Here is a 10335-nt window from a genome sequence, read left to right as displayed (position 1 = left end):
TTTCTCTTGGGTATAGTGTATTCATGTCTCATGGTCCCAAGAAGCCCCTGGAGCATGTAAAAGATCCAAAGCATTAAATGCTGAATAAACTAAGACTATCCACAGGTCCCTACAAGCTGAAAGAGTGTCTTCCACTCATCATTTTCTTGAGAAAAGGACTCATCTGATGATGAAATAAAGAAGATCTGCATACAGCTATTCACCAAGACTGATGACAAGATCCACACTAAAAGCTAGTAATAGCAAAAAGATGAAGACTAGGAGAAGAAAAGATTTTGGATGAATGGAAATTTGTTGCCTATATAACAGGCATTCCAGAAGGGCACTGTGGGAGATGTGGAAAGCATGTGGTTTGGGCTTTGGGGTGGAAATGAGAATAAGGAATTAGGAGGAGGGAAGAGGAATGGGTTTTGGATGATGAGCCAAAAGAGTTCAAAATTATGTAGAGTATGGTCAGGTATGAGTCTATCATTGAGTAGAAGACTTCAAATCTCTCCCTAGAGGAGTCTGGGGATCAGGCAGGAGACAAGGGCAGCATAAGATAGAAGACATAAAGTCAGATTGAAGAGGTTTGGCTCACCTTGATTTGCAATGGTCAGGAAGCCAAATGAAGAGGTTCGGCATTGTGTCCACGAATGATGAGGTTTGGTACAGGTTAGGGAGTTGTGGGAACCCTTTGGTAAGCACAGAGGTTCTTCATAAAGGAATTTATGAACCTGAAAAGCTAGACTGGCAAAAAGAAGTTTATTATTGGCATTGGGAAGTCAGCCTTTGCTATGCATGAATAGAAAGACTGAATTCCTTGTGGCAAGGTCCCAACAGAGGTATATAAAGTTTTTAGCAGAAAAATCCCACTTTAGCAAAGAAAGTGAATAAGATCTTCTTAGGGAAATAGAGAGATAAAGATAAAGAGGGAGTAATACTGAAAGAGAATATCATTTCAGTGGGTATCTTATGCAAAGGGGAGAGAGAGGTTCCTTAGCATGGCATGTTAGGTTCTCTGCAAGGACTGAGTCCCAAGTTGCCTCTTTTTATAATTGAAGCCTAGTCTAGAAGCTGGGGGCAGCTCTTGATGGGTCCTGGATGCAGTTTGAGCTGCAATCAGAATAGAAAATCTTGGAACTGAATGCATGTCTCTGGCTAATCTCCAATTCAATGATCCTAGACTCAACTAGTCCCACACAGATAACAGAATTACTTTATCTTGATTCCCTGGGACAGGTCTCTCAGGGAAGCTTAGCATTTCCCCCCAAAGTCAGAGAGAAAGAGAAAGAGTTTTGGGGTTCTCTTATCTTAACAGATAGGAGGCTCTGTTTCACTTCTTTTCTCTTCAAGGTCTGGTGATTAGTAGGAAATGGTTTAGAAAGTGATGAAAATAAAACTTGAATAGGAAGAGAGGGAAAGTCTCAGGAAAAGGACAGCAGGAACTGGAAGGTTGGGGTAAGAGGAGAGGTTATTCCTCTTATCACATAGAGGCTCTCCACATCTCAAAACACAGGAGATAAGGCTGGTAGGTATAGCATAAATGGGAAATAGCCTTGTACTGGTGCAGATGAATTGCCTAGTTCCTAGCTGCTTCCCTCAGGAGATACTTGAAGCAAGAGATAGAAGGTACAAGGTCAGGAGAAGGTTGCCCTTCTAATCTGAGCCTGGAGATCAAGTGGGTACAACAGGAGATGGAAGTCTTGCTCTCCAAGTGAGATCAAAGTTGAGTCTATGTTCCCTCAAGGGACATATGCAACAAGAGATGAAAGTCTCTCATTCAGAGGAAGGTAAATAAAAAAGAAATTAAAGAACTAAATAGAATATTTTAAAAAATTAGAGGTGATACATCTTTGATAATTACTGAATAAGAATTAAAAGGAATTTGCAAAAACTGAGCATGTTGTTACAGAAAGATCTCATCAACAAATGTAGAAAAGCAGAAATACTAGATTTATCATTTGCTTATTACAATGAAATAAAAATTATACTCAATAAAGGGCATTTTAAGGTTTAAAAGACAATTAGAAACTAACACAATTTTAAATAGCTAGTGAATAAATTATACAAGCAATAGAAAATTTCATCAAAGAAAATAACATACCACAGACAAAAGAGTCTCTCCAGATTGGTGATTTTTTTCAATAAAATCCCAAGCTATCCTTCACTTATTTTAAAAATTTTCTTCTTTGGCCCTTTCCTCCTCCTATCTAACTACCTTGATTCTGTGTAGGTATGTTTTCTTATCTTCCCCACCCTCCTTACTCTGAGTTCTAGAACAATTAACCATGAGCAAATTAATTGCTATTGTTCTTTGACAGAGTGTGTCAATCTGCCCCACCTTATAGACTCATTCACTAAACTTAAAACTTTTTGGACCAAAGTGTCCTCTCCAATGATCACAATTTCCCTTCTTAGTCTCTTCTGTTAAAATGTAAGCTATTTCAGGGAAAGGACAGTCTTTGTTTTATTGAGTAGTCATAACCATGACCATGGTCAGACCTAACCTTTAGAAAAGTCATTTTGGCAACTGTGTGAAGTATTCACTGGAATAGGAAAAGATTACAATTTAGGAGACCAGTTATTTTAATAGTGTAAAAAGAAGGTAATGAAGGAAGTAGTCCTGTGGGCGGAGAAACAATGGAAGATTTTGCAATGATGGGTATGTAGAATGAGCAAGGAAATGAATAAAGGATGACAACAAAGTTGTGTACTTGGGTGACTAGAAGATAAGGAGTGTCTTTTTTAGTAAGACAAAAGGAAGTTTGGAAAGATGTAGCTTTCAAGGAAGAGAAAAGTTCTTTTTTTTTCTGGACATGTTAATTTTGAGATATCTATAAAACATCTAGTCAGATCTTCTGATTCTGAATCCCATGCTATTTATTTCTATTATAGGCCATTGCCTCTAATATTGGTTCACATCCCATAATCAGGCAGTATCCTGGGATTCTATAGGTACTGAGAGAAAAATTCCTTGCTTGGGTTTGGTAGACACCAAAAGTCTGTCATTAAGCATGAATTCCACTCTTTTTCCTAGTGAACTGAGACAAAAAGGTTTGCCTTTAAAAAGATAATGGTCCTCAGGACAGGAGGCTTATTTAGCAGCAGTTATTTTTTTCATGTACAAGAGCCAAGAAGTAACATAAAAGAGAAATTGTATGTGTGCCTTATAATCTACCTCTTCATAACATATAAATGCATTTCCAAAGAGTTTGTATGTGGGGAGTGTAGGGGTGGTTAAAAATGCAAGCTTAGGACTTTTTTTTTTTTTTTTTTTAAGCAGAAACCACACTAAGACTCAGAGAGGAAATATGGTGCATAATTAAGAATATTTGATACTTCTCCAAGCCTTCATATTTGCCAGGGTCCCATCTTCCAGCTAGCAGACACAACCACAATTGGGACATTATTTCTCTACTGGTCTTGTAGATGATCTGTGGGTCTGAGGCTCCAGCTCTCACTGGAGTCAGTGGGAGTTCTGCTGGAGTGGGGAGAGCAAACTCAGATCTTGTGGTGTCCTCAGACAAATGGCTGTGGGTGGGATACATATTCATTCTCTCTCAAGTTTAAAACCACTACTTTCTTCTGGCCAGCAACAAGAGGCCCCTGATATAGATGACAGGACCCTGTGAAATTCAGAAAGTACCTCAAGAAGCTTTCTTTCTACAACGAGGTTCTTCAACCTTTTATGAGAAGCTGGGCATGGCACCTTGAATTTAGTCGACACATTCATCTCCACAAATGTCTGTTGAGCAATGCAGTGATCCAAGACAATTCCAGTTGACTTGGGATAGAAAATGCCACCTGCATCCAGAGAGAAAATTATGGAGAGTAAATGTGGATTGAAGAATGGTATTTTTCATTTGTTTTTTTGTTCATTCATTTCTTTGTTTGCTTTTGTGTGTGTGTGTGTGTGTGTGTGTGGCTTTTTTTTCCTTTTGGTCTGATTTTCCTTATGTTCCATGACAAATATATAAATATGGAAAGGATTGCACATGTATAATCTATGCCAGATTATTATTAATCTATGCTGTCTTGGGGAAGGTAGTAAGGAGGGAGGAAAAGACATTTTGTAAGACAAAGTCTTGCAAAAATAATTGCTGAAAAACTACCCTTAACATGTACTTGGAAAAATAAAATATCATTGAGAAAAAAACAAATGTCTACTGATGTATTGCTGTTTGGAAACCTAGAGGTATGTATTCTCTTCCCTTGTGTTTCCTAAGTTTTTGTATTTTTGGTTTTTTGTTGTTGTTTTTTTAAACTGTTGCCCATCTCTTTCCTCTCATCTCTCATCTAGGTAAGCAAATTGGTTCTTCTTGGAAAAGGAGGAAAACTTCAGCTGGAATAAGGTAGACATGGCTTAAGAGATGATTGAAACCTGAAGAGGTTTGATGCAGAACTAAGGGAAATACCTAAGGTGTAGTTAACAGGATTCAGTAATCATTTATTAAGCATTTAATATATGCCAGGCATTATGGTAAGCACTTAGGATAAGAAGAGATTATAATTTAATGGGGGAGTTTACATGCAAACAAACATGCAAAGCAAGATATATACAGCATAAATAGGAAATAATTTTTAAAAGGAAAGCACTGGAATTAAGAGGATCTGTGGAAGGCTTTTTTTTTTTTTTTTTTTTTTTTTTAATTTTTATTTTAAATCAGTGAGGACACATCCTGGATATGTCAGGGAGTAAGGTGTAAGAATAGAAAAGGTAGGTGAGATAGGGTGAAAGGGATAGATATGTTTGTTTCAGATACATAAGCTCCAGTAAGTATTTTGTATTTTATTCATTTTATGTATATGGATGTGTGGAGGGCATAGGTAAGAGTAAGGGTTGATTAACTTGATCAATCATTCCACCTCAATACAAGTAACTAATACTATTTTAATATATAATGTATATGTATAAGACTGCCTGCCATCTGAGGGAGGGGGTTGGGGGAGGAAGGGAAAAAATCTGAACAGAAGTAAGTGCAAGGGATAATGTTGTAAAAAATTACCCATGCATATGTACTGTCAAAAAAAAAGTTATAATTATAAAATAAAAAACAAAAACAAAAACAAAAAAAGTTAAAAAATATATATATATAATGTATAATAATATCTTTCTCAATTGAGAACACTATTATTATTAAATCAATTAATCAAAGGCATTGAATTAGACCCAAAAAGTCTTTAATCAATCTGGAATCAGTGAAAAGCCAAAGGATGAAATGAGGTAATACTGGGGCAGTCAGATGGCACAGTGGATAGAGCACCAGTCCTGAAGTCAGGAGGACCTGACTTCAAATCTGGTCTCAGACAATTAACACCTCCTCGATGTGTGAACCTGGGCAAGTCACTTAACCCCCAATTTTGAAAGGAAGAAATGAGATGATGCAAGAAATATATTGGGATTAGCTAAAAAGACTCAGTCTTACCTAACTTGTAGGTCTTGGATAAAACAGCAATTAGTTCGTAACCTAAACATCCAATCAATAGTCCAGTCCCTGAGAGGAAATGATTTGGGGGTGGGGGAGGATAAAAAGACCCTCTCTTCTCTCTTCTTTGTCTGGATATTACCCTTATGAATTCTAAAGATTAGAACATCTTTGAACTTCTCATTGGTATCCTAGTCATATTATTGGAGCAGAAAGAATTTGCATTGGGAATCAAAGAAAAATTAGACACTGAGAAAAAGCCATTTCTTGGCCATACTATGAGTCCAACAGAAATCTAATACCTAAGAGGAAACTTCATGAAGGGCCCATGAATAGGAAAGAAAGGATTTCCAACAAAAAGACTTTCAGATTCTGTGAATTACTTCCTTAGTCATACATTTGAGACTGAATCCATTTTCTTCTGGGTTCTATAGATATTAATTGGGAAATGTGTTTCCAATTCAGTGGGGATGTTTTATACCAACTATTCTTATTATAACCACTTAGTAATATCTATGAAGCAAACTACCTGCCTAGTTAATTGATACCAACTGATATTCAATAAGAGAATACTTTGGGGGACTTGGGAAGAATAACGTTAAAACATAACCTCTCTCTCACAGCACCTCAGGGTCTCTTAGAATTAAGGAGAAAGGACTATGGGGACTGAATATGGAATACAACATAGTATTTTCACCTTTTTTGTTATTTGCTCTCATTTTTTTCTCTTTTTGATTTGATTTTTCTTAGGCAGCATGATAAATATGTACATGTTTAACATAGATTACTTGCTGCCTAGACGAGAAAATAGAAGAAAAGGAAGGAAAAAAATTTGGAAGATTTTGCAAGGGTGAATGTTGAAAACTATCTGCATATATTTTGAAAATAAAAAAGCTATTATTTTTAAAAATGGAGAAAAGAAGAAGCTACTGGGGGAATTGCCAGTGCAAGTGATTGTTAAGGAAGGAATCTGGATCCCTGTCTCATACCTGATATCCACCTTGTACAATAAGTATCTTCATAAGAAATCACTCTGTTAAAGATTTAAACAAAACCCACCGCTATGCTAAATTTCACAGGTTTTCCTGAAAAAAAAAATCACAAAATAAAAAGAGAAGCTGATGTCTCTGGGGTTAGGCCCCCAGACCTGCACTCAGGTTCATTTGTGCCCAGTCCATGATTTACATCTCACTTAAATTTCTCAAAAACTCTAGGGGGTATCCAGGTGGTATAGTGGTTGGAGACTGGCTTTGAATTCAGAAAGACCAGAGTTCAAATGCAACCCCAAACCCTTCCTAGCTGTGTAACCTTGAACAAGTAACAACCCTGACTGTCTCAAAAATTTAAAAAATAAAAAAGGCATTTTTAAAAGTTTAAAAAATCAAAGGATATGAACAGACAATTCTCAGAGGAAGAAATTGAAACTATATCCACTCACATGAAAGAGTGTTCCAAATCACTACTGATCAGAGAAATGCAAATTAAGACCACTCTGAGATACCACTACACACCTGTCAGATTGGCTAAGATGACAGGAACAAATAATGACAAATGTTGGAGGGGATGTGGGGAAATTGGGACACTAATACATTGCTGGTGGAGTTGTGAAAGAATCCAGCCATTCTGGAGAGCAATCTGGAATTATGCCCAAAAAGTTATCAAACTGTGCATACCCTTTGACCCAGCAGCGCTACTACTGGGATTATATCCCAAAGAAATACTAAAGAGCGGAAAGAAACATATATGTGCCAAAATGTTTGTGGCAGCTCTTTTTGTTGTAGCTAGAAACTGGAAGATGAATGGATGTCCATCAGTTGGAGAATGGTTGGGTAAATTATGGTATATGAAGGTTATGGAATATTATTGCTCGGTAAGAAATGACCAGCAGGAGGAATACAGAGAGGCCTGGAGAGACTTAAATCAACTGATGCTGAGTGAAATGAGCAGAACCAGAAGATCACTGTACACTTCAACAACAATACTGTATGAGGATGTATTCTGATGGAAGTGGAAATCTTCAACATAAAGAAGATCCAACTCACTTCCAGTTGATCAATGATGGACAGAGGTAGCTACACCCAGAGAAGAAACACTGGGAGGGGAATGAAAATTGTTAGCACTAATATCTGTCTGCCCAGGTTGCATGTACCTTCGGATTCTAATGTTTATTGTGCAACAAGAAAATGATATTCACACACATGTATTGTATCTAGACTATATTGTAACACATGTAAAATGTATGGTATTTCCTGTCGTCGGCGGGAGGGAATAGAGGGAGGGGGGGTAATTTGGAAAAATGAATACAAGGGATAATATTATAAAATATATATATATATATAAAATTAAAAAAAAAAAGTTTAAAAAAAATACCTTTATAAAAGAGGTAACTTATGGCATCAATGAAAAATTGGTCTAGACCCCAGAAAGACCTGAGTTCAAGTCTTTCTTCTGGTTTATATCCTGACCCCCTTCCTCCCTATGATCCCTGGCAAGTAATTTTCTTTTAGCATGTTGCCCTAAGTAACACTTTAAGACTTTGAATTGAAGAATAGATGCTGGCTGACCAGAGGAAATTCTTCACCAAGAGCTCTTTAAATAGTCCAGTAAATGACACCACCATCACCTCAAAAATTAAGTGACCTTAAAAGTCAGCTATTGCAAGTATGATTAGCCTAAAGAAAGAAAGCATGGAAAAAGCAAGGCTTGGAGAGATTAAGTAAGCTTCTGTTGTTTTTGTTTCATTTTTTGTTTGTCTTTTTCTATATGTTTCTGTGTAACTCCATCTGGGGTTTTCTTTGCAAGGATACTTGAAGTGTTTTATCATTTCCTTCTCCAGCTCATTTTTAAATGAGAAAATTGAGGTAAACAAGATTAAGTGATTTGACCAAGGTCACTCTATCTATTGTGCCATTTAGCTGTGCTTAATTAGAGATAAAGATTTAATTTTTTTTATTTTTCACCAGGCATTATGTTAAGCATTAGAGATACAAATATAATTAAGCAAACAGTGCTTGCCTTCAAGAAGCTTACTTTCTGAAAGGGGAAGGCAAGCTATCAGGGGAGTTAGAAGAAAGTGTGATATACTCCTCATTGTGGCATGATGTATAGATGGCTTGAAAGTGACTTGGAGTCCTTAGATGTGGGCAAGATAAGGAGAAAAGTCATCTTAAAAGCCTGAGGACCCCAGAGGCAGAGTCCAGGTTTCCAGTGGAAGGAGGATAAGGACAAAGCCCGGAGTTAGTGTGAGATGCAGTTTTCAAGTCAACATCTTTTCTGAGATCAGTAGCTCAAACCTAGAATTCTATCTACAGTGCCATGCTGTCTCTCACTGGTCCTCTCCATTCCTTAGCAACTGCACCTAAAAGCTTCTTGACATTTTTCTATCAGGGAGGACTCTAAGTTTGATGCTCAAATCTTGAATGTGAGAAGTCATCAGGTAATGGAAGAGGGAGATATGGAATACTGAGGAGTGGATGGCTGAGAATAAAGTGCTGAAAAGGGAATAGAAAAGGTAAAACAATAAGATACACATATATAATTTATTTATATATAACATTTACTATGTGCCAAGCATTGTGCTAAGTATTTTATTATTATATAATATTTAATATTGTGTCCATGGCTAAGTTTTTAAAAAAATTTCAATCTCAAGAAACATATGTATACCTTAGAATAATGTTTTTAAATGTATAAAATAAAATTTTAGGATTAAAAAGGAAAACAATTATGCTGAATTATCAAAATAGTTTTCAATTGGCTAATCCCAGGCTAAGAAACTGTGATATGATGCTTTCGGTTTTGCAAAGCATCTTCCATATGTAATTGGGGTCTGGAAGATGCCCAGAGTGCCTCAGAAAACACTCCCACAGAAGACTCTGGGACAATTATGATTTCAGGTAGAGGAAGTACCTTGGAGATATAGCCTGTGTAGCAAGTCTAGACATCCTGTAACTGACTCCAGAATAAAAGACTTTTTGATCGACTGGGAATGATTCAAAATACCTAACAGATTTGACCTCCTTTTTGCCTCAGAGCTGCTGGGAAAGATCATTAACTAGGGAAGGGATGAGCCCAAGAGTTTTTTGACTCAGAAATGTCTAGAGAGGTTCTCGTCATCCCTTAGTTCTGAAGGTATGCCCAAAGCCCAACATTAATGCCCTGAGGAATAAGGAGTGGTTTGGAGGAGTGACCTTCCATATTCTAGCTCAGCTGTAGTTGACATTCAGGCTCCTCCTCCTCAGACTCAAACTTGGTGGGAACTGACCTTATTTTTGAGCCCAAGATTATTCCTTCATCTCCAGACTAAGGTAGTATAGAAAAGATCATGTCCCAAGAAGCATGGAGGGAAATGTCTATCTGTTCTTTCTTAATCTTAGATCCCTCTGCAAAATCTAATCCAATCTTAAGGGGTTAATGGAATAACAAGTGCTAATTACAGGTGCCCTAACAAACTAGAGGGAACACAATTAATGGTGGTTTGAGTCAATTGGCAGAGGAAAAAGATACCCACAAACCAATCAAATGCTCTAGAACCCTTAAAGAAAAAGAACATACAATCATTACATATACATTATCTCGTTTGATCTGCCCAACTACTTTGTGGTGGTGGACAATCGTTTTCCCTTTGTGACCCCATTTGTAGTTTTCTTGGCGGAGAATCTTGACAGATGAAGAAGCTCTGCCATTTCCTTCTCCAGCTCATTTGACAGATGAGGCAAAGTGACTTGTCCAGGCTCACATAGCTAAGGAATCTGAGGCTGGAGTTGAGTTCATATTGTCCTGACTAGCCACTGAACCACCTGCCTGCCCAACAATCGCATAAGGTTGATGCTATTATCCTCATTTCATAGTTAAAGAAAACGAGGCTGAGATACCTTAAGTAATTTGCACTTACTTAAGTAATTAAGTAACAGCTGGAAAGAGTCTG

The 10335-nt window shown here is 37.2% G+C and overlaps 1 long non-coding RNA gene across 1 annotated transcript in view; it reads right to left on the bottom strand.

The window, feature by feature from the left end:
* Positions 1-2207, bottom strand: part of LOC141553304 (uncharacterized) — a 13331-nt gene extending 11124 nt beyond the window's left edge. The window contains exons 1-2 of the long non-coding RNA XR_012485387.1: positions 2087-2207; positions 581-729 (exon numbers count right to left, since the gene is read on the bottom strand). This is a non-coding gene — a long non-coding RNA (uncharacterized LOC141553304). The remainder of the gene's footprint in view (positions 1-580; positions 730-2086) is intronic.
* Positions 2208-10335: the final 8128 nt, after the last annotated feature.

Source organism: Sminthopsis crassicaudata, chromosome 2, assembly GCF_048593235.1.
Source record: "Sminthopsis crassicaudata isolate SCR6 chromosome 2, ASM4859323v1, whole genome shotgun sequence".
Classification (NCBI taxonomy): Eukaryota; Metazoa; Chordata; class Mammalia; order Dasyuromorphia; family Dasyuridae; genus Sminthopsis; species Sminthopsis crassicaudata.
The sequence above is the reverse complement of the archived record's forward strand: the minus strand, read 5'-3'. Positions and strand labels throughout refer to the sequence as shown.